The sequence below is a fragment of the Epinephelus fuscoguttatus genome, linkage group LG16 (assembly GCF_011397635.1).
Source record: "Epinephelus fuscoguttatus linkage group LG16, E.fuscoguttatus.final_Chr_v1".
NCBI classification, from domain to species: domain Eukaryota; kingdom Metazoa; phylum Chordata; class Actinopteri; order Perciformes; family Serranidae; genus Epinephelus; species Epinephelus fuscoguttatus.
The window spans coordinates 20,373,620-20,397,422 of NC_064767.1; the positions used below are offsets into that span (position 1 = coordinate 20,373,620).

The window sequence follows — 23,803 nt, forward strand, 5'->3', positions numbered from 1 at the left end:
CTTATAATTTACTGCTGTGCTACTCTGATGTTTGAGTGGATGTTTTTCTAGTATGTTTAAATGCCAACATTTACTGAAATTTAAAGAAGCAGTACTTAGGATTTAGTGGCATCTAGCATTGAAGATTGCAGATTGCAACCAGTTTAAACTTCTCCAGTGTGCCAAGCTAGAACTCCAGGTTAGGATTCCTTCAGCATTCATTGTTGAGGAGGTTTTTACCAGTAGCCGAATTATCTGCAGAGGACTCCTCCTCTCCAAAACAAACAGACCAGGTGGTCAAAACTGATAAAAACACTGAATAAAGCAGTTTTACATTACAAATCAGCGTTTTTTTGACATTGTTTGGCTCGTCACAGACAAGCCACTTGCCCAGCACCTGTTAATGTACTCAAATTCTTTGATAACGTAAGGTCCGGATGTTCAGTTGTTTTTTTACAGGAGCCCGAATTACTCGCAGAGGTCTCTTCAAAACAAATGTACTTGATGCTTTAAACTGGTAAAATACTGAATAGGCAGTTTAATGTTAAAAATCAGTGTTTTTCCGATGCTGTTCGGCTCTTAATGGAGGGGCTTGTAACAATGGTGGCCGTCGCAAAAACGCAAATGGCCCTATCTAGAGCTACTGTTTGGATTGTCCATTCTGGGCCACTGTGTAGAACCATAGTGGTGCAACATGGTGAACTCCATGGGCGAGAACCCACTCCCTATGTTGATATGAAGAGCTCACTCTAAGGGAATGAAAACATGACAATTCTTATTTTCAGGTTATTATACGCTAAAGAAAAAATACTTTGTATATTATATTCCATTTCAGCCAGTATATCCCCCTAAATCCTACACACTGGACCTTCAAGCATTTGTAGTCATAATATTGATGCTTCTGGGAACCAGTACATGCCGATCTGTGAGTCATATCCCTGTTCCAGGGTTTTGTGGGGACAGAAACTATCACCCAGGAACTAAATTTAGACCCCGGTTCCTCTGAACAAAACATGTTGAATGTTCCTGAGTCCTGAAAAAGGTTCCTGGAAAAGTTCCGGCATTGAAAAAGGGCTTTTGTACTCTGCCTCCCCCAATCACCCTCGCTCCTGCTTTTCACCAAAGTCTCTTTTGCATATGACAGATTAAACACAACAAACACACCATTCACTCTGCATTTTTTTCAGGAAGCCAATTAGTGCGTCTGCCTCATTTTGAAATGCTGCCTCTTGGCTTTTAGTTTCTTTCATGAGATAAGCGTTGATAAAAGAGTTTTGCATACGGTAAACTCCCATACAACAGAGCAGCCGGCAGACTATTTATAAAGCACTTTTATGTAACTTAAATCTGTGTATATTATCTGTAATACTCCAGTTTGCTGTGGCCTTGTTCTTACCCTGAATTACTTCATCCAACTGTCAAGAACACTTGGAAAAAGGATATGTCCGCTCCTCTGCGTCATTGCCTCCCATTTCCCTTATCTCCCAGATAAGCACAAAGTAGGAACGGTCTCATCATGGAGAGCAGGAATGGAAGACTATTGCGAGAGTACAGATCATAAAGTGATAGGCTAAGTACTGCAGTGCAGACAGAGAGAAGAGGTTGTCCTGATCGAAGAGTCGCAGCTCCCTGCAGCCTCAGTGTATAGTAAAAGCTGCAGATTTTTTTTGTAAATATTGCAGCTGAATGAGGCTACTGTGCGTTCAGATTCCTTCTGCGTTCTCATGTTTGTTACCCCTGACCCTTTCTCCCTCGCCCTTTCATCCCTCCAATGCAGCATAAAGAAAGTGAGGGAGAGTGAAAGAGAGATGAAGAGGAATAATGCATAAAGCCATTAGGGACTTTTCTGCTGCCTCGTCTTTTTGAAGGACTGCTGCTGGAACTGTGTCAACTCTTGAAGCTGTGGCAGGGAGAACGGAGACACACTCACAGGGAGATGATGCTGCAGCAGTGTCTTACAAACTTGTCGTAATCAGATTCAGAGGTGACTCCCTCAACAAGAACTAGTTGACTCATTTGCTTACCACAGCAATACGTATAATTGAAAGTGTGTGGAGACAGAAGGCTCGGCAGCCCTTAGGTGAGACCCCCTCGGGCACGGTCAAAGATATAGCCCCTGTTATCTTCTGCTGCCGTCACTCTGCCTCACACTGTCCACTTTCCCAGTTGTCCTGTTTCTCCCTTAGGCTTTAGATGTTGTTTATATGTGGAAGTCAATCCCAGTGTATTATATCAAGCCTGTATGACAATCTGCCTCATTTGATCTGACTACATCCATTCTCCTCCAAGGCAGGGATATAGTCCGAACTTGCTCAGCTATTCATAAAATAAAGATATAAATAAAACTGGACTAACTTACTGTTTTGCATAGTAATCATTAACACACTCTCAGATATTGGGCTCTTTTATCTTTGGAGCATAATGCAGGTTTACCAAATTGGTGTTAAATTGTGCCAGTGTGAATCCAACACACACAGAAATGATTTTGCCCTCACTTAAGCAAAGTTTTTCCAACTAAGAAATTAACATAATTGATTACAATATATCACTGTTTTATCAGCAGGAGGCTGTAATCAGGTCAATCCGGGACCATTACGACACAGTATAATATGCATGGGTGTACAGGTTCTCTGTTTGACATTAAGAACACTCATGCAACACTGTGTAAAGCTGAAAATATATTTAACACTACTCACTACAGAGAAAAGTAACCTTTTTCTTTCTCTCACACTCCAGTGTGAAGGACAAACTTTTACAATGACTCATACAGATCAGCAGGCTCCTTCACAACCCTCTATAACAGCCTTTTGTACTATAGTTGAAATATTTCTGGAACGGTTACTAGATCCATGGACTGACAGAAAATTAACAATTCTAACAGCTAAGTAAATTATTTTTTCTTCACTTTATTTTGTATTATGTTAAATTAACCATATTTGGGTATTTTGACTCTTAGAGCAATGTTAGGTAGTAGATAGTAATTATGTTTTCCTACAATTTGAGGGGTGAATTTATTACAGTTTACATTCTGAACTATTAGCATAAATAATCTGAAGATTAATCATTAATGAAAATAGTGTTGTTGCAGTTCCAGTTTGAACCATAGTGTTTAGGAAAAATAGACACAGCTTTGAAAGACAAACATTATGGACCAAAACAAAGGTACAGTTTTTTAAGAAACTGATTTAAATAGAAAATCAGGTACTTGCTGACTTTACAGGGAACATCCATAAGGTTATCTAATCAGATTTTCTGTAAAATATCAAAGTGAGATAATGAATGAACTCCAACCCGACCTTGCTGTGGATATCTTTTAGTTATATTGATGAATTCTCAGTGACGGGTGGGCTTTCATGTGCTAGTTATCCTGATATTGCAGAGTAATTCCATTTCACTGCAATCTAATGTGGTTTGTCTATTCTTGGAAATGGGAAACTGCAGTGGGGGACAGTTTTGATCACGCTTAACTCAATATGGGTACAATTGCATTTGGACAATGATCTTGAGAGACTAACACAGTGGAATTGACCCTTACAAGGAGAGAGTGGATTGTCAAGGTTGGACACTGTGATTGATGCGCTGCTACTACTAGGCTTGCCACAAGTAACATCGTCAAAAGATCATTCTTTTAACTTGTTTTTAATTTTCCTTAGACCTGTCTGAATACATTTTCTGCAGTGCACATGTTTGTTATCTAAACGATCAGTGGGAGTGCCTCACACACACATACACACACACCAACACAGAATTCCTTGCTGTAATTGGCTACGGTGCAGTGTTGATCTTTAAACTCAAGTCATCTCGGAGTCCTCTGTCTAAACAACTAGAGAGGCTTGAAAAGCCTGTTCCCCTCAGGCCTGCAATCAATGGCATCTGCTTCGTGGCCCCTCTGGATTTAATGGGAGAAGGGATCCAAATTACACAGCAAAGGGCCACATCAGCATCTTATGGGCTATAGGCTTTGTAGCAGGTATCCTCAGCTTACAGTAAATGGCAATATAGTCCTGCACCTCCCTACTGGGGCAGCATTTTATTTACCTTCATACACTATAGAATCACTGACAAAGAAACCTGTTTCCCTCCATAATAACTGTTACAGTATCTCTTTGTTTTTTCACGTCTCTCTTCCTCAACCTCATGGCTTTTTTCAGCAGGGCAGGTCAAGTGCATGCTGCCAGCTGCAGCCACTCTTTCCTTCTAAGATGTTTTCTTATTACGGTGTCTTTTGTTTGATGGTTTGATGCTACAGCCTTTCATCTCAGAGAGACACACACACTCCGATCTATGTTTCTGTGTCTACAACAGATGTTCTTAAGCATGTGCCATTGAGCCTAAAGACTCAATAGTTATCTTGTTCGCCCAAGATACCGCAGTTCCTAATTTTATAGATTTAACCACCATAAACCAGGCACTGGACTGTGACCTCTGTTTGTAAGCGTGAACACCTGCATACTCTGTGGACTTGGTTACCCAGAAGGATATTCTTTTTTTTTAAAACTTAAGGCCTAGTGGCTGTAGCCTAGCTGCAGGCTATTGAATTTAAGCTTACTATTGTAATACTGAGCCAGTAGTCTGTTGAAAGGCTATATTTTTATATAGCGGATTAACTTAATCCCTGAGATATAGCCCCAATGACCTAGCCTTATAGCTGCTCTGCTCTTAGGAATATCTACAGTGCAGGCTGCAGTGTTAATGGACACATTTCTTTGCACTGGCTATAATTGTCAGTTTGCAATTCTGAGCTGTCACACCAGTCCCAAACCCTGGCAGACAGCTTTGACTTAGCTGATGCTGTGATGGAATTAGAAATCTATCGCTATAATAGTGAACCGCAGCAGCGAAGGCAGCTTGTCCGCCCTCTCCTTCCCCAGGGCGATCCCTTCGCCTGTCTCAGGTAGGCAGGAAGTGCAATTCAGCAGTTGCTTCTGTCATCCACTCTGATAGACAGGAGGCAAGTGTAGCATATTTTTGCCAAACGTTGTCATATGCAATCCAAATGAGTGTCGCTCGGCTCTGTGGTTGTGTGAGACGACCTAAGACGATGCTTCCTGGTGAGCTGCTGTGCTACTGTTTGTGTGTTTTTGAACTATCAGGTTGTTATTGAGCTGTTTAATTTTACTCGCTGCTGTATTGATGAATATTTAATGAACTCTCAAGTTGTTTGGCTGAGTCAAAACGAGGAGTCAGGGAGCTGTTTTCACCTATCTGTCTCGGTAGGCCACTTAAGACAGTCTTTTCCTTTTAATCAAGATAGCAGAGGCTCTGCAGTAGGGCTGGGTGTTATGGAGTAAAACAAATATTATTATTACTAGAAAACTTTTAGTCATTTTGAAAGACTGTACATCACAGCATCTGTTTATGCATAACAAAATAACGTGAAGTCATATTGGTGTCACGCGGTCTGCTGATAATGGAAAGTGAGAGTTTAATCTCTCCCAGGCAATATGAATATGCAAAGATGTATGAAAATTGGCCTGATTATCTTAATTAATTATGTTTGTGGCACATGTGTGCAATATTCTATCCCATAAGCAGTGACCGCATGCATTAGGTGGATGAAGGTCAGCAGCAAAGTGCTAACTCATGTGGATCGAGGATAGGACTGGGTAGTGGTGGCCCTGGATCATTAACTTTAGTGCTGAAGAGAATTGGCTTTCAGTGTAGGCATTGCCACCCCCAAGACTCCACTCCCCTCCCATTAGTGTGTCCTGTCTTCTCACTCCCTTTCAGTCCTGCCCTCTCCCACCCTGCGCACCCCCCCCCGCTCTGTTGTCTCTCTTTCACTCTCCAAATATTAACAGGGTCATTTGAATGTCCTACATTGCTGGGAAGTTGTGATGATGTCAGCTGCTCCGCGCTGATCTCTGAATGGCTTTTTTTTTTTTTTGCTTAAAGCTGACATGAAATTGATGCCAGTTGAGGTTTTATTTTAATTACTGGCCCCGACAGTTTAATTTATTATCTTGACTGAATCCAGTTAAGTTCTCAGCTGCATACCACAAACAGTAAAACTATTCTGATAAGCAGACAGGAAAGGAAAAGTCTTGGTTTTTGCTTTGTTCTCCAGGGTGGTCTTTCACCACAGAGCTGTTAGGTCCTCTATGGTGAGGAACACAGGGGCAATGTCTGCTTACAGCTTTTTGTACTGTAGATTAGACAAGGATGACTCAAGGCTAATTCGCTCTATTGATGGGGATCTTTAATTTACATCCGTATGGAACAAACCAGTTGAGTCAGGTCCTGAGTCACACCGCTACCCCCCTCCCCCTTTCCACCATCACCTCATCACGCAAAAACACAAACCTCCTGTGGTTGTGTATGTTGCTAAGGAGATTTTCAGAGGAAACATGTCACCTGTCTGCTCACTCAGTGAGCTTCATTTGAAGAAGAAAAGGGAATAAAGCCACTTATCTTAAGGCTGTTGAGCTTTTGCTCAGTTCAAAAGCAACTCAAATACTTTTGTTTCCGCACCATGGCTGCAGCTGCTCTGCAAGCTTGCCCCTCAAGCCCTTTGTGCTCGTGACCCTGCTGACCTGATGTTCCCACCATGGCCCCTGTAGGCACAGCCGTTCACGGCAGCGTGCTGAGAATAGAAAAACGTGGCAGTCAAACCTGGATGTTTGGGAGACAAACAATACTATTTAAACAATTACACACTTTCCAGGTTATTCCAGTTCTTAGGCTGAAGCACTACAGAAGTCACTGTGAAGATATTACATTGTGCCAAAAGCTGGAGCTGAAACAGAAAGGTCCGATGAGTTCAAGTTGTGCCATGCCCCAGGACACCTATGCTATGTCATATTAGTTTTATTACGGCCTTATCAATACTTTCACTCTCCTTTTGTGTGATCAGATTACAGATGGGAGCATATTCCAGCACGGCCATGAAAGCCTCTTTAGCATACATCTGTATATGATTACACAGAGACACTGTTTTTCACTGTCATGTTCACATTTGTATTGATTTTAGAGTCTTACTTACACAGAATATGGTATTTCACTCCCAGCTGTGTATTTTTAAATTTACTGTCAAGGCTTTAATTTGACATAGACCTCTTTTCTTTTATTCAGTTAGACTCCCAATGCCTATAACTATAAAGTTACAGAATGTCCTGTTTAAGTATTATATACATATTATATGAGCATTTCTTTCAAATCTCTGTCAGCAATACAGAAGCTGTCATAGTTATAGAGCTGAATGTGAAGGAATACCAGCTTTCAGGGAGCTTGCTGTTAGACAGCTCAATTTTCTGCTCAGTGTTGATGTGTTTATTTTTTTTTTCTGAAGTAGCTGAAGGCTTTCACATTCCACTTCAGTGACATCTTCATTGAGATAGTCCATTTCTTTTTAGATAGTCCTAAACCAGTCTCAATCATCTGTCAGTCACACACTGACATCCAAATCCAGAGTCTCCGGAGTCCTCAGTGGGTCTATCCCTTGAGACTGCTTGGCAGGAGTATTAGTGTATGTGTGTGTGTGTTGGGATAGAGGGATCTCTCACAGTGGTGACAGCACTAGTTTGCAGTTGGATGGCGTGAGGTGAAATGGAATTCTGGGAGCTGGCCTCTGATTTCTCTGTTGACACAGAGGAATGAGGGCTGGGAAACAAACCCTGCTATCTGTAGCCTCCTTGAGACATGCAGCCCTTCATGTTAATCTGATGACAATTTGACATGTCGGTCTGATGTCTTAATAAGCATCCACTTCTACGCAAAAGTCAAGACAGAAATGTTACTACTAGATGGGACCGTACCACTCTGGCTTCAACTACAAATTAAGTTCAATTGTAAATGTGCCGTCTTGTCTGAACAAAGTCATACAGAACTTCAACATGAAGTGTGCCATTACTTTTACAAATGATATATAACTAATGTTTGCAAAGTGCGAGTGAAGTACACTTCTCACTCCGTACACACACACACACACACACACACACACACACTCCTCTATCTTGTATTGTTATTCAACTTCTCTGTCTAATCTGCCCTGCTTTCTGCCCCCCTCTCTCTCCCCCGCTGTCCCCAGATGTTCCTGACAGTATACCTCAGTAACAATGACCAGCATTTTACTGAGGTTCCCGTTACCCCGGAGACGCTGTGCCGGGATGTGGTGGAGTTGTGCAAGGAGCCGGGGGAGTCTGACTGCCACCTGTCAGAGATGTGGCGTGGATCTGGTGAGTGACGGTGCCAGCTCACCCAGTGTTATCCTTATCCTTCAGCACACAATGAAGAGCATGAGATTTACAGTCACATGCTGTTTCGGTTGTGGGATAGGGACAGGGACAGGAGTCAGCGTGCAGACAGTTGTTTGCCTTCTTCCTTTTAATTAGACGGAAATTGCTTTTCTGAAGTAGCCCATATATGGAGATTAGCTGTATGGTCAACTGCTTGGTGATTTCTTTTTGAAGGGCTTATCTCTTCTGGGGCTGCAATGCAAATGAAGCAGAGCCCATAATCCCTGTAACAAACACAAGCACCCAAACATCTCCCACATCTCTCAGGTGGGAGGATGGGGGGGTTGAGATTTATGCCTTCCTTTTTCCCCCCATCTCTGAGAGTCAGGAGGTATTCAGAATCAAAACTCAAGGAGCCAGGCTTCGTAGCTGTTTCCATGGTGACGCTGCCGTAAGAGTGAAGAAAGTGCCAATTATTGTGTTTGAGTACTTCCACAAGTAGTCTGAAAAGATTGTCTCATTTTGCAGCCATTTTTCTCTGCAGGCCACTACTGACTCTCCTTGAAAACACAGCGATGACATTTAGCATCAAATTTAGATGTAAAGCTATTAATAACCGGGATATTACAGGTCGTACTGATTTGTTTTGCAGTCATGCCATTATAATAGATCACTTTCATTGACCTCTGCTTGACTGTAATGTGTCAGTCCATTTGTGTAATGAAATGGTCTTAAGCAGGTTGAAGAAAATGTCTGAGGAATGGATGATGAGCCCTTTGGCTCAGAACCAGCCAGAATAATTGACAACACATCACAGTTGTTTTCCCCGAGGTCATTACTCAGAAAGATCAACTAGATGCAGATGGCGGTAAAATGAATCTCATTTCAGTGTAGGCCAGCAGTGTCAGGCTAATAGTTGGACGGGATCTTGCAAAGCAAACTTCATATGCAAACTTGACCTACATTGGTATTTTCATGTGTTTTAACCTTGGCAAATTAAGTATAATTAGATATTTAATATTGAGTTTATGAGTGTGTTTTTAATCTCACCCCTGAGCGCTGACATCTTTATGTATTCTGTCTGCAGAGCGAGCTGTAGGTGATGGGGAGAGGATGCTGGATGTGCTCCAACGGTGGGGACAACACAGGGCAGAGGTGCGCTTCTTTCTGCGTCACAATCGAGCCCCTAGCAGGGAGTCTGGTAAGTGTCCATCTCCAACACACAGCTCAACTATGCATACAGACAGTGAAGCAGAAGCAAGGGTTTCTATGGTCACTTCTCTCACATGAGTCATAGTTTGGGTCAGGGCAGTCCCCAGAGAAAAGACATTTGACACCAACATAGTAAAATCCTGACATGCCAGCAGCCTCTAAACGTACACACATCCACTCCGGTGTTAAGGATTTATGAAAGTAAATTTATATTAACAGCTTGTTTGAGGCTTAGAATGCCAGACCACCTCTTCTCTCACACTAGAGAGGTTCGGAAGTGGTGCTCTGGCGACTGCCTTTATCCAGGAAAGGTTTTATATTAGCAGGCCTCAAATCCTTGAGCAAGCCTTATTTAGCCGTACTGTTGGAGGCCAGGGTGTCCCAGTCACATCGTCATAAGCCTGTTACTTTTCAGTTTTCTTAGGAACATAGAAAACTCTAGTATTTTGGTCGTGCGCTATCCTCTCAGCCCCCAGTTGCGTAACTAAGCCCTTTTACCCCTCACAGCTTGAGTCTGGCCCACGGATTAGATGGCTGTTTTCCCTTCCTGTTATCTTAGCCTGCTCTTGTTTTCCCACACTGTTAGCTTAGCTCTGCTCAGTGTTTGCAACACAGCTCTGAATTACCTTTTGTGTTGCCATATTTTTTTAAGGATGGGTACATTTGGTCTCCTGTTTCTGTGGCGTTTATATTATTTATGGGAATTCTGCTGTACTCAGTGCCACCTGTAGTATGCAGGTGGTTAAATGCTCATACTTCCTGATGTTGTGTAGGCTGCCTGACCCGTTCAGAGGACATTTATTTACTGCTGAGCTAGCTAAGTAATCTCACACTTAATGTCACTTATTGAGCCTTAGCATGATGTTATGTTCACACCAACACTTAACTAGTGCATGTATTTAACATGTATACTGTATGTCAAGGGTCATCTAAAACCATTATGCAAGCTAAAAGGCTTTGGTCCTAGTCCGATGCTTTAAAGATGGGATCTGGATTGCTAGACGCCCCCCTCCCCACCCTTTAGCTGTGAAATGCCAGTAGCATGGTTGGATATAAGTGCATTCATGTACACAGAAAAGCACATACACACACACACACACAGTTGTGGGACCCACCGCCAGACAGTTATGTATTAGGTTAAATCCTGAGATTACTGCAAGTCACAAAGAGCACTGATCCCAGTTGTTTCCCAGAGGAGCTAAGATCATTCAGCACTAGCCAGTCTATTTTGCCAGGCTGTCTACTGATCTACACCCTCCTCTGCAGCAAGTTCAGACAAAGCCGTACAGTGTGTACCCTTGTTTGTCAGAGACAGTGACGGGCAAAAAGGCAAGGGGAAAGTTCCTGTCATTTTTCACAGTTGTCTGCAAAGGCCAGTAGTTAGCTCAGTTTGCTGTGTTTTTTGGTTTGGACTAAATTTAGGTAGCCGCTTTGAGGTCTTCAGTAGATTATGATGTCTGATGAATTATTTTATTGTATCGGTTACTCAGGTGGGTCAAGAGGCTCAGAGCCGAAGAGGAATGGAGTGAAGGGTCCCCCAGACAGAAGAATGGAGAATGGGGTGAGTTTGGATGTCTTCTTTATACACAATTTGAAATACGTTCAGCAGGATGCTTTCTTTTTGAAGAAAAATAGTAAGATATAGCCTCATGAAATATTTTACCTGAGCCAGTGAAGCACTGGCAACACCGTATTCATACTTTTGCACTCTCAGTTATTTAATTTTTGAATTCAAGAGGAAAAACAATAGCCCTGAACTTCCTTTATAAGTGCTTTCCACTTCACCTCATTAAAACAACATCAGGATTACAGTCATAGCTTCCTTGGCTCATTTTAGGCAGAGGATGTTTTGATGCGTCATCACCAAGTTTCCATTTTGTACTTTAATTCCTGTCATGTGGGTCATAGATTTTTTTGTTTACAAAAATTCTATGACCTGGTTTGTTGTTTTTTTATACTGAACAACAAGCCTACTTGATGATTTGCAAAGGGTATTATTACTTTATTCAGTTCAGAAACGCCCTGCAGTCAGTGTATGAATGCAAGTAAAAACATAATCAGTGCATCATGACGTGGACATGACTGTTCATATAATTTATAATTTAAGAATATCTTTTAAAAATAATGTAATACAAATCCTGAAATCACAAAAAGGCCTTTGTCGGTCCTCTTATGAGAGTTTAAATAGGAATGTAAAGGGATTGCTCCTACTCTCCCCACATGTGTTTGTCTGTTGTTGCTTTTGCTTTTCTGACGTCAAGGCTACACTCATTGTCTTGTTTTCGACCTTGAATGATAGAGCAGTGATAGAGCTTATTACACAAGATTGACTGTGTTGTCTTTTGTCCTTTGTCCCTCTAATTGTCCCTGCGCAGGTGGCGACACCCCGGATGGACATGACGCTGGCTGAACTACAAGAGATGGCTGCCAGACAGCAGCAACAAATAGAAGCTCAACAACAGCTCCTTGCTTCCAAGGTGCATAAAGACGAGAGTGCAAGATGAAAGGGGAGATGGGGACTGGTAGAGATGGGTAGATACAGGGGGTGAAGAGGTTTAAGTGGCGGAGATGAAAGTAAAAGCCAGAGGAGGAGAGAAAAATAATAGAGCAGGATTAAATAGGGGATATTGGGAGAAAGTGAGAAGATAGCACACAAAACAAAGGCACTAAAACAAGTCTAGTGCACTTATGGAAGTAAAGATGCTGAGATAGGGTGCATGTGTTGTGATAGACAGGTTAGATGAGTTGTGGATGGCTGCAGGTGTAGTGTTTATAATTTGAGAAGCCTGAGACAGCTGCCTGCCCTGGATTCTCACTGTGTAGGACTCCTCTGGTGTTTGAAGATCTCTCTTTTTTTTTTTCTTGCTTGTTTCTCATTTTGCGCTGGATTTATTGGTGACGGTGAGAAAGACATTTGACAGAAAACAGACGTGATATAATTAAATACCTGACTGACCTTTTTTTTCTCCTATGCCTTTTTTGGTTCTTGCTGAGGCACCTTAAAATGTTTTTGCTCTGCTGATCCACACATATGTATTGTATTAGGAAAACTTAAGCATTCTGATCTATATTATAGCAAGCCAAGGAATGTAGCTTCAAGCATGCATGTATGTTAACTTGCATACAAGTCATGTAAACAATCAGGCATGACTATCGGCACACATCACATGGTGCAGTTCAGTAGAGCCTGTGCTGTGATCATCTGAGAACCTGTTTGGGAAAGCTCTGTCAGGTGTACAGCACACTGTCACGGTTCAAGAATGGCTTTTGTTTTGAACATTTGACATTGTTTAGCTCCACAGAATGTCTTAACCCTTATTTAACCAGGTATGTTGATATAAAATGGATTCCTAACAGCCTGCAGGAGCAGTTACTGGGGGAATGGTATTCTTACAGCAGCCATTTTACTGTCAGCTCTTAACCACAGTGTGTAGTTCAAGGCCTTCTCTGAAGACACTTGGACAGCAGCTGTTTAGTAAAACATCCTCGGCAATGGATTACTCGTAACGAAAGTTAACAGGGATGTGTCTGTTTAATTATGTTTCTGACCTTTGCCCCCTTCCTCCTCTCTTTTGTCTGTCCAGGAGCAGCGGCTGCGCTACTTGAAGCAGCAGGAGCAGCGACAGCAGCAGCAGGCCTCTGAGCAGGAGAAGCTGCAGCGCCTCCGAGAGAACATCGAGAACCAGGAAACTCGGCTCAAGAAGGTTCGGGCCCTCAAGGGCCAGGTGGAGCAGAAGCGCCTGAGCAATGGCAAACTGGGTAAGCTCTAAGATTTTGTTGAATGGTTGCCTCTCAGAATGTTGTACATGGAAGGTTTGATTTTGTTTTTTGACTCCTACCTTCATAATATTCTGTGTCTCTCATTTCCCCACCTCCATCATCTTCACCCACCTTCTCTTTACCTGTGGTTCCCTCTGTTCACCTTCCTCTCCTTTTCACCCTCTCCTTTCCAGTGGAGGAGATAGAGCAGATGAACAACCTGTTCCAGCAGAAGCAGAGAGAACTAGTGATGGCTGCGTCCAAGGTGGAGGAGCTCAGCCGACAGCTGGACTTGCTCAAAAATGGCAAAATGGACAACTTCCATGACAACCAGAGCTCTGTGGCTGAACTAGACCGCCTTTACAAGGAGTTACAGGTGTGCAGAAATACAACTAAGTTAAATTCAACACCAAAACAAAATTAAGCTCCAAAGACTAGAGAGTATCTGTTTTAAATTACATTAAAGTAACTTCTTTTTGTCCTCATGTCTTGTCCCTTTTGCTTAGCTGAGGAACAAGCTCAACCAGGATCAGAACACTAAGTTGCAGCAGCAGAGAGAGGGCCTGAACAAGCGCAACCTGGAGGTGGCTGCCATGGACAAGCGCATCAGTGAGCTACGAGATCGGCTGTGGAAGAAAAAGGCAGCACTGCAGCAGAAGGAGAACTTGCCTGTAAGTATTGTCACACCACAGCAGCATTAACAAAAACATTCACATCATATGTCATCTTTTATATCTCGTGAAAGGCATTAATGTGACTTGCTCACAATTTGTCAAGCCACTATTATTCCTATCTTCAAATAAGTGATGGAAATGGTTTTGATCAGAGCTCCACCTAGTGGCCGTATAATAAAGGCTGTTTGTATCTCTCTTTACCTCCGGAAGCCTCAGATGCCCTGGCATTCAGAGCTCACCCATGCCAATGTAAGGCACCTTAACCTCACTATCTTCTGTGTGGGCAAACCTCGTGACCCCTCACTCAAAGGACTCAATTCCTATTCGTCTTTTTCCATGCTTTGATCTCTTTTTCTGAGATAGCTGGTGGGGATTGATCATCGTTATTATCATGTCACAGAGCTGCATCTGAGTTAACACTCCCACTTCTTCACTCAGCTATGTTTTCAGTCCCATTTGGCAGAAACAACTCCTGAAGATGAGAGAGGAGTAATGAGTGCGGGCTGACAACTCAGATAGGCAGGAATGTCAGGGGAGATGCTATCTTTTCTGGCTACACTCCTGACAGAAACAGGAAAAGGCAAATGACTTGTTTACTTAAGACAAACAAGCATCTTACTTAAAAAGCTTTTCCAAACACATTTTATAATAAAATACATGACAGGATTCAACACATACTAGAAATTAGCAGGCAGAATAATCCAGTCTTTGTACTCACTCGTATGGGTGTTAAAGTTTTGGCTCCGAGTTTGCTGCCTGGTGTCGCCCTGCTCCTCCTCTCCTCTCGCCCCTTTCCAGGAGTTGTTTTGAACACAGGTTGCCATGGGACTGTAAATAAGAGTCAACAGACTGTGAGGAAGAAAAATTAACATGCTCACTGCTTGAGGTTGACTGCTTGTGTAGGGACAGCAAAGATGAAAGGGTCGCCAGAAAGAAAACATAATCATTCAGATTGGACGATGGATGATTTATGTTTTTACCCTCTCAGATAAATGAGTAATTTTATGCTGTCCTCTATGCAGTAATTTCTGTAATTATATATCCAATCAGGTCCACTTCCTTTCAGACATAATGAAGGTGTTTCATTGGCTTCCAACATTAACTTTCTTTCTTTCAATCAAATTAACATTCAGCTAATTAACCCCAAAGATTGTTTTTCATTATATAATGCTGATTTATAACTTTGTAATGCAAATCACAAAGTTGTTTGTATTCACTGCCATCAGATTCTTTTTTTTTTTCTTGTGTTGTACATTCAAAAAATAGCCTTCTTAGTTTCCAGCATGCAGTGTTTACTTAGCAGATGCTGCGTACAAGATCTAAAGTGACCTATAAGTTAGAACATAAATAATAAATGTCATAATGGAGACTAACATATCCTTCTGAAGCTCTGCTGGAAGCCTTTTAGATAAAGTAGCAACTTGCACCCTAATCCAAATTTAAAGAAGCCAAACTTTTCTTTAGATTCCCCCCTGATAATAGAGTAGGCACAGAACAGAGAAAGGTGTGTGCATGAGTGTTTGTGTTTGCATGTGTGCACATGTGTGTGTGTGTGTGTGTGTGTTTTTAGAGATGAAGGCCTGAATAGGCCCTAGTGAGGAGGTGATTTACCCACACCCTGCCTAGAATCATAATGAGTGGGCCTTTTTCACACTCGCACAAAGACACACTCCATCCAAGCTGCTCTCCTCCAACCAAACAGCGAGCGTCTGGCTGACATCACCCAAAAAGCACGTAAAACCATACTGACTGGAGAGAGGCAGTCTAAGAGCTGCCAGCCTACAGTCATCCTGCTCCGTCTTAGTGACATAGGTCAGGAAACACAGAAAAGGCTTATATTAGACTGGAAAAAGGGGATTGTTTGGTGTCTTGAACTGCTGTTGCATGTTTGTGCTTTTGTTTTTTTCAAGAATGGCTATCCTGGTAAAGAGAGGGCTTCAAAAGACACTCATCTTCAGGTAACTAAACTAGTGCTGGAGCTAAAGATATGTGTTTCTTTTCTTTCCGATCCTTTAAGTTTGACTTGGCACATCAGATTCCATTCGTCTTTTTTTTTGTTTGCCCTGAAACCCTTGATGAGCAAAGTGAGCCGTGTTCATCTTATTTTAGAAGGACAGCTGCTCATAATGACATCAGCTGTAGGATGAGTTTTTGTCCAAGGGTTGAGCTGTATTTTGAAAGATGTTTCATGTACTTAGTTTAGGTTTAAAGTGAAAGTTAATCAGTCAGTGTATTGGCTTTAAAAAGCATTAACTTCTTCTTTGAGGTGTTGTATTTATGACAACGTTATTGTCTTTAAACTTCAAGACTTCTAATAATTAAGCCTGAAATTAAGCTACAGGATTAAAGAGGTTGTACTGTCAGTGTGGATTTTACATCCTGTCCAAGGGGGAGAGCCCACATGTTTCCTGACTGCTTTAAAATTACTGCATGTTGCTCAGTTGGAACATGGTTTTTAAAAAGCTTATAAAATGAGAGGACATGAATATTTAATAAATCTGGGTAAGTGAAATCTTCATAAATCAGGAACTGTAATGCATATGTTTTCTTATAGCACTGAGGTTTTTCAGTAGTAGCTAAACAATTGGATTGAAGAATCAGTGCCATAAAATACAAGTGGAAGTGGTTTAAAGCAGAGCTCAGAGGATGGTGATTTTGGTTAATCATTCCAACAGTTTGGCCCTTAGTAAAATATCTCAATTACTGTTCGGTGGATTGCCAATTTGTTGCATTTATAGACAGTCATGGTCCTCAGAGAAACATGACCCATCATCAGTCCCTACCAGCAGGTCTAAATTCCCACTTCTGTCAGACTTTACTTCATGACCGTTCACTGAAAAGCTCACACATCTTTGTTATGCCCCTTCCGCTAGCACCGCCCGCAAGTTAGAAAAATAAAGAAGACTCCATTACAAATCTTTGAACATTTCAGCTGACCACAATAAATCCTTTTGATTTGAGTAAAATTGTGACCCGCTCTGGTGCCACCCTCAGGCCAAAGTTAGAATTTTTTGCCTCTCTAGTGGCAAGAATCTAAGACAATGAAGCTCTTTCACCATTTTCATCCATCACACAATTTTGTTTTTGTCATGCAATGAACATCACACTTTAGAGGATTGCTATAGACTTTTAATGTTGTTGATTAGTGCCTTAATATTAACCATGATTTCAGCATGCTTTCCATGATCTCAACTGTTTTTTTGTATCATTAACAAAACATAAGAATTTTCGGTTACCATTTTGTCATCTATATGTGTGTTCTTTCTCTACCCTAATACAAGATATTTTGGATTACTCTCACTGACTTATGCTGCTCCTCTTATTTTTTCTCTCCTCCCCTTACACTGAACAGGTGCCCTCAGATGGCCAAGCTGGACAGCAGTCGGGTCCGTCTCGTGGCGGCGGTTGGCCCATACATCCAGTCATCCACCATGCCCAGGGGCCCAGTGAGGCACGACCTGCTTGTAAAACCAGCATACCCGGACGGCACTGCCACTCTTCCAGCCCACGACCCACAGAGCAAGGCCAGCACAGGTGAGCAGCCAGAGACAACACACTGTCTGCAGCCTTTCACCTCTCAACTCAAGCCTTTTCCTGTCTGACCATGACTCAGTTCTCTGACTTGGAAGTGGACCTACGCTTCTGTGTTATTACATGTAATTTATTCAGCTACATCTGGCGATTGCTGAGTCTGCAACAGCTCATTCAGCAGCAGAGTCCAAAATAAAGCTTAAATTGTCAGACCACAAATATGTAAGGAAACCAATAGCAGAGAGTCCTCAACTACAGTTCCCTGTGTTTCTTTGTGAATGTCATCATGGAATTGGGTGTGTTTTTCTTTAACTGAAATGTGACAAGACTGTCCCGAATCCAGCAGGAGCAGAGAAGTCTGGGACACCTGCTGGTTGTGATGTCACTCTGAGCTCAGAAGGTAGCTAGTTGGATGGTGTGTTGTGACAGAGTGTTGCTGAGCCTGAACTTTGAACTCTTGCTTTCACTCTCATTACATTTTCTTAAGAACTTTTGACATGTTTTGCAGTGAGTGAACCAGTTTTTCATGCCACAGTGTGTGTCTCTTTGTGCCCATCTTCTGTTTTTCTTTTAAAATCAAGCAGAGAACAGAGTAAGCTGTTGTTGCACCAGCACCCTCTCCCAGCGGACTGCAGTAACATGTGCTGTGTAATGGAGGGGAACAAAGTCTGGCCGAACCAATGATGGACCAGAGCAATATATCCCATTTAAAGATGTTCTTTGTGCCATCCTCTTTCTCAGTAATTCCTTCTCACGTGCTTCATCTCTAGACTCGCTCGTAGCCCTAAAGCAGTCCCCCAGTGGATAGTGGGCCAGCAGTGCGCTTTACGTTATTAAAAATGAATGATCCGACACCAAAATTAGTCATTACAAAACAACAGCAGAAGGGAAACCCCCCTCCCTCATTCCCTCTCTCACCTCCTCATCAACCATGTTTTCCCTTTTCAAGCAGTTCCACATACAGGAAGTAAAAGTAACAGGTTTTTCCCAGGCTGTCATGATGCTGCACGCAATTATTTCTGCATGCTGAGTTGATTTGCAGTATGGGAAGAAGAGAGATAGGGATGGGCGGGGATGCAGAGGAATCTGCTCTTAGTGTACACCCATTCCCAGTTCTTCTCTAGCAGAGACGTTGTGCATAGCATCAGCCAGGCTCCTGGGGGTTGTGCTGGACTCTGTGTGGCCCCTCAGGGGGGCCCCTGCTTGGGCCCAGCCAACAGCATGTCTTGAGCAAGGGGAGATCTGGAGCTCTAAGGCTACTTTGTTTTTCTTGTCTTTCGAATGCATCTTCCTCAGAAGCCATGTTCTTGCTTAAGCCTCTGAAAGAGCTGCGGGCTAAGAGAAAAGGTACACACTTGTGTTTGTGTGTGTGTGCTTTTCAGCGGCTTTGTTTCATTGTGTTTATGTTTCATGAGAGTCATTCTCACTGAAAAAGATGAGATATTTTCATCATTTCCTGGCTGGATCTTTTGGTCCTGTTTGCTTGTTTTTGCTGCTGTTTGTTAAAGCGTGTTTGTTGAGCTTTCTCCTCAGTTATTTTTCTGCCGCTCTAAATGGGTCAGTTGGAACAAACACATAACCTTCAGTTGAACTGACATTCTGTGTGGATTCTGACCAACCCAATCAGGTCTCGCTTGCAAAATGTGTGTGTGTGTTAGTGTATTTGTACAACACCTCTTGAGAGGCAGCATTTAATTACACTCTGCAGGCACTGCGATGGAAATCATCATGTTTTTGCCATCTTTGATGTGATGCAAATCTTGCTCGTTGCAAGAGCCCTCATGCTTTTGTGGCTCATCTGACTGTGGATGTCTGCGGACGTGCATGGCCACTGGCTGGTTCTTAGTCAGTCAACCAAAACAACAAATGATGAGTAATGAAGGAGGCAAAATGCTATAAAATTCCCATCACTTTTCAAAAATCCATGATTGTTTGCTCTGTGTGACTCTGCAAAACACACAGCTCTGGGAACGTTTATCTGGATAAATAATGGCTGAAGCGAGTTTCCTTGTGCACTGGTGCTTTATTTTATCATCCATGTCTGTGTCAAATCTTAACATTAACACACTGTTTTATTATATTTCCTTATTCTCTCCTTGCTCTCCTCCGGGTCCCACAGGCCATCAGCCATCCAAGCTGGCAGACTGGGGCTCTTCAGGTCCAGAATCCAACACCAATGGTCATGGTCCAGCTTCAACACTGCCACGAATGACCTCTCACTCCAACTCTAACACAGAACAAGGTAAGAGGCATACACACATGCAAACGACATGCACATACAGCCATTCCACAGAATCTGCATTGCAGTCTCTTCTTGTAACTGTGGAAACAGTAAAGCAGCAGGACAAAAGCTTTCAAAGGGGCTTTTGTTCTGTTTTCTTTATAATCACACTGTCTGAACATGGGACAAAACTGATTTCCACCTCTACGTGTGGTTTGTGAATAGATGACACGGAACTGAAGAGGGACAGGAAGGTGCGTCCATTTTCCATGTTCGAGCCAACTGAGGTTCCTGCCACCTCCCTCCGCAAAAACCAGAGCAGCGATGATCTGGTCAGGGACGCTCAGGTGAGAGGGAATGGAAACACTGTACTCACATCCAAAAAGGAAATTAATTTGGTTATTACCAGCAGGATTACACCCTGGTGTTAAATTTTCTATCTGTCTCTCCTCTTATTTCCCCAGTCGGCTCCCAAAGCTCCAGTCAAGGTACCTCCTCCTGTTCCCACCAAACCAAAAGGCCCTGGTGTCGTGCCCTACGGCAAACAAGGTCTCAACACAGGCACCTTCCCTAAAACCAAGCCCCACAGCCAGCAGCCCCAGGCTGCTCAGGGCCGCGGCCCTCTCCCGCCCTCACAGAGCCAGACACTCCCTTACCCTCCAAGCAGGACACTCCACCTGCAGCCACAGTACGGCCGTTCACCCCAGAGCTGCCCTCCTCCAAAGACGCCAGCCTTAGTAAGCCCCAGACCTTAGCAGCCAGCTCCATTTACTCCATGTACACGCAGCAGCCTGGTGTGCAGGGCGCTCTCAACAGGTCTCAGAACCGCACCAATGGATTTGTCAGTGGTAAGAATATCCAGTTGTAACTTTTTTAAATGTAGTGCATGAACAGTGTTGATGAATGGGGTCATTCTCATTTGGGTTCATTGGTAATTGATTGAATAGGTGTAGTCTGTTTGGTCATGAACACATCATGTGTCCTTGTCCCTTGTCTTTATGCTTACTGTAACACACAAAATCAACAAGTATATGTACACGTCAATCTCCAGGTTTACACGTCAGCCTCTGAAGTAAGTATCCTTTTAAGTGAGATGGAAATTAAATCTGAAGACTAATGCTGGAGTGTAAAAAAAAAAAGGTACAGCTAAAACAATGTGAGGGTCAAGATGTAAACAAGGATAAAGAAAAGTAGTATATTGTGTCACTTGAGATATATTCACTGAAAGGTAAACATGCCCTACTGCTGTTGTCTTCAGCATACTCAACAAGAAAATATTCACACGCCACTGACCAGAGAAGCAGCGAGAGAGGTTGAGCCATCTGTTACATCTTCCCTTTACAAACGCAATATCAGGCAACCGTACCTGCTGCTTCTGACTGGAACTGTGAAAATTAAATGGAACAAATTTTGTCTTCCTTCCTGCGTCTGTTCCGAGAATTTTCATGTAATTCACACTAGCTCTGCGACATAAATACAATATTATTTTGCTAAGACATTTAAGGGAAACAGGAAAAAAACAGGTAATTAAATGAGAGACCCCCCTCCTGACAGAGATTCAGTAGATGCTGTAGATGGAAAAGACAAAGTAGAGAGTCTAAATGGACATAGAAGAAGTTCAATATGAGTGTAATAGGTCCAGTATGAATGACCTGGTGTTTCATTTGTTGAACAAAAATGTCATTGTGCAGCAGGTTTAGAAACTGATACAACCCGGTTAAAAAACACAAGCAGCATTTTGATGGTCTTGTTTTTATTTGATCTGTCTTAGCAGTGTTTATCCCTGCATCTTGAGCTTGAGTTGCTGATCTGATCAAAGTCTCACAGGCTGGTTATGTCAGGTGGCACGTTTTAAATACAGTATTTTAAGATTAATTAACATGATGATTTTTATTTTGTTATGAGTGTAAAGCTGCGCTAATGTGACTCCATCCTGTAGTCTAACAGCAGTTGTAACACTTGTTTTCTATCTTTGTTTGTAGTGTACGGTAAACCAGTGATTCCCAGTGGCAGCTCCCTACATCCAGACAATCCTTACGTCGACCGCCGCTCCTGCCCTAGAATCTGAGGTTGATCACAATGGAGCCAACAACGTGGGTCCCAGCCAATCCGAGGGCCCCCAACCAGAAACAGAGCGCATCCCCCGGCCCCTCAGCCCCACCAAGCTGCTTCCCTTCATTTCCAACCCCTACAGGCATCAGAGTGATGGTGACCTGGAGGCCCTGAGGAAGAAGCTCTACAATGCCCCAAGGCCGCTGAAGAAACGCAGCTCCATCACTGAACCAGAGGGTCCCGCAGGGCCCAACATTCAGAAACTCCTCTACCAGAAGACCACACTGGCAGCTATGGAGACTGTGACTACACCAACCACTCCTACTTATGCTGGTGAAGCAGAGGCCGTGGAGGGATCTATGGGGCAGCATGTTCCCAGCTCTCTGAGTGGTGCAGAGAACCACCCATCAGAGACAGGACAGACTCTAGAGGAAGGGCAGCTCCCATCTCAAATCCCAGGTGCTAATGTTCCCGCTCCAGCCCCTGCTGAACACATCAAACCACCTTTAGCTATCCCAGAGAGTGAGGACATTATCCCCTCCGCCCCATCCCACCCAGCCCCAAGGCCAGATGACGCTCTTTTCCCACCACCACCCCCTGCTGGCTTGGAGGACGCAATGTCCAACCTGCCCCCTCCGCCTCCAGAAGGCTTCCTGGAAGAGTTCCCGCCCTACCCACCACCCCCATACCCCAGTGGAGCAGAGCAGGACAGCTTGGGCGAGGACACCTTTAACATGAAGGCACCTGAGATCACCGGCCAGGTCACTCTGCCACCGGTATGAATTACCACCTCAAACTGCTGAATCACAATTATCATGTGGCTCCCAGCTGTCTTGTTTGTGTGACTGCAGTCCTGAGTCTTCAGCATAGATTAACCTCATGTGCTTTATCCTATTACATGTTGGTTTGTTAGTACCAGGGGGCAGGTCGTGAGTTACAGTTTGTACACATTCTACTTTTTAACGACGTGCTGGTTAACAAGTGCTGACCTGGTCTGATGTTACATAATTAGATAATCCATATCAAGTACTGCTTTTGTTTCTGGAGAAAATGGGTCTAATTCTGCTTACACTAAGCGGATACCCACATCACTTTGCCTCATTCTGTGTTGAAAATAAACACCAGTTTATGTGCTTGTTGTTAAGCTCTCAGTGAAACTCTTTAAGTGGATTTAGTGGTGATGTGGCAGGTTTTACCCCAAAAGGAAAAACCAATGAGAAATCAGCATTATGACCCATTTTACTCCTTTTGTCACCTCCATTTAAGACCCATTTGGTTGCATAATCATGGTTTTAGAGAAACTATTTTGTTTCTGGATAAACTGGATTAGCAATGCACTTAGAGCTGGAAAACAAGTCCCTCCTCTGCTCTCAGACCAGATTGAACACAACAGAGAGTGGATGCTTCCCACCTCAGCAGCACAGGCTTCAGGACATAACTTTGCAGACTCACGTCTTAGATTCAACATTTCTCTTCTCTGTGTTGTGATGGTTGTTTAGGATCATTTTACACAGTTATGATTGTGTCTTTAGGAAAGAGGACCAACTTGCATAAGCCCAACTCTGAACGCATCGATCACAGCATGAGAGTGAAGTTCAACCCGCTGGCTCTGCTGCTGGACTCTTCTCTGGAGGAGAGTTTGACCTGGTCCAGAGAATCATCTATGAAGTAAGACATTTTCACCACAAGAAACATTTGCTATGGATTATAACATGATTTTAATGTTGCGTTTTCAGCTGTATTAGCATAAATATTAAAGTAGAGATTATAGTTTACTGTTTGCTGGGGCTGAAACTCCCCTCACCCCTTGTAAATTCTCACAGGTGGAGGATCCCAGTCAGCCCAACGATGAAGGCATCACTGCTCTACACAATGCTGTCTGCGCCGGGCATACAGAGATTGTCAAGTTCCTTGTTCAGTTTGGTGTCAACGTCAATGCTGCTGACAGTGATGGCTGGTAAGTTCAAGTTCACTGCTGACATGGTAGATGAGTTTATCATCCCCCTCCTGTCCAGTGAAAACTATATATCTTTAAATGTGTTGATTGTAAATGTTGGTGATAAACTTAGAGAATGAAGTGTTTCTTTATGTGTTAAGAAAATTCTCCTACTTATTTAGCTAATTAAACTCTTTAAAAGGTCAGTTGGAAAATGCATCGTCACAAAGCTAAAAACAGCTGTTTTTCTGACTCCATGAAAAGT

The 23,803-nt window shown here is 42.9% G+C and overlaps 2 protein-coding genes and 1 pseudogene across 2 annotated transcripts in view; all 3 read left to right on the top strand.

The window, feature by feature from the left end:
• Positions 1–23,803, top strand: part of LOC125903395 (apoptosis-stimulating of p53 protein 2-like) — a 192,481-nt gene that overhangs the window by 166,010 nt on the left and 2,668 nt on the right.
• Positions 1–23,803, top strand: part of lzts2a (leucine zipper, putative tumor suppressor 2a) — a 237,700-nt gene that overhangs the window by 69,127 nt on the left and 144,770 nt on the right. The window lies entirely within an intron of this gene.
• Positions 1–23,803, top strand: part of LOC125903396 (apoptosis-stimulating of p53 protein 2-like) — a 31,394-nt pseudogene that overhangs the window by 4,923 nt on the left and 2,668 nt on the right.